The sequence below is a fragment of the Lathyrus oleraceus genome, chromosome 4, assembly GCF_024323335.1.
Source record: "Lathyrus oleraceus cultivar Zhongwan6 chromosome 4, CAAS_Psat_ZW6_1.0, whole genome shotgun sequence".
In the NCBI taxonomy this organism is placed as follows: Eukaryota; Viridiplantae; Streptophyta; class Magnoliopsida; order Fabales; family Fabaceae; genus Lathyrus; species Lathyrus oleraceus.
The window spans coordinates 128,360-129,833 of NC_066582.1; positions in this window are offsets into that span (position 1 = coordinate 128,360).

Genomic DNA, 1,474 nt, shown 5'->3' on the forward strand with positions numbered 1-1,474 from the left:
GCATACCCAGAGCCTCAGCAATCGCAGCATCATCTCTACCTCTTCCAGCCATCTCTATTCTGAAAACCCAATCAAGCTAAAACAATAAGTATTGATAGGGTTACACAACACCTATCCCGTACAGGGGAAACAGAATAATTACGACTCGACTCGACCGACTATGCTCTGATACCACTAATGTAACACCCTTCTAAAATACCCCAATTATTTAATTAAAACAACAAATATATATACATCAGAGTAATTATGCAATTAAGGGTGTCACACAATCATTTCACACCATTCACCATAATAACTGTCATGCTCTTTTATTAATTCAAAACATAAAGCATTTGCACAATACGCAGCGGATAGAAATCAAATCAATCATTGCAAAACATGTAACACATTACATGTAAAATTATTCAACAAGGTAAAACATCCCGTCCCGATGTTACATCTATCAGAGCATGACCCACTAAGGAGACTACACTAGACTCCAAGCACTAGCTTCTACTCAATCACTGCTCGTTACCTGAAAAATAGTTGTAAGGGTGAGTTCCTCAATCGATATAAAAAGCATTATAAAATATCATGTAATGCTAAGTAAATAACACATTAATCACCCTGATCATATCACACATTCAGTAACGGCACATCAACTCAATATCATACTCAATCCAACACAATTCATACTCCTACTCAATGCCAACACAAACACACGTATAATATTGGAATACATCCATTCATATTATACGCCATACATACATTATGCAATGAGACTCCATGCATGCGGTACCGACTATTCGTGAACATATAGTTCACCTCACCGATCAAATCCAGATACGGCTACCAAGCCCACTAGTCCCACTCATTTGAGACCTAGTGACTCACTCACTAATTCCTCACCACGGGAATTAGCTACCACCCCAAGGGCCATGCTATGCACGCTAATTCACCTAGCATGCAAACATCAACAACAGTCCATAATGACTAACTCACTAATTCCTCACCATGGGAATTAGCTACCACCATAAAGGCCACAATATGCATGCTAAATCACCTAGCAATGCAGAATCATCAACAATAATCCACAATGGACATATGCTCACACTCTAAGCCATAAACAGTCCATTCACAATTGCATACATAACATATACATTCACAGCATTATGCATACCATCATACATTCATCAACACACGTATCAAAACATCATATCATGTCAAATAATTAATCACAGTATTAGCACACTCCACCAATACCTATATTGCTCAAAACAGCGGGAATTAATCCCTATTACATCATACGCCAATATAGGCCAAACACCAATTATGCACACATTATTCAAATATTAATTTTTCACTTTTCCAACAGTGTTAACCGGTTAACGCCCTAGGTTAACCGGTTAACGCAACACAGAACACGCTTTCTGGCAAAACTCAACAGTGTTAACCGGTTAACGCCCTGGGTTAACCGGTTAACGCAGACAGAACA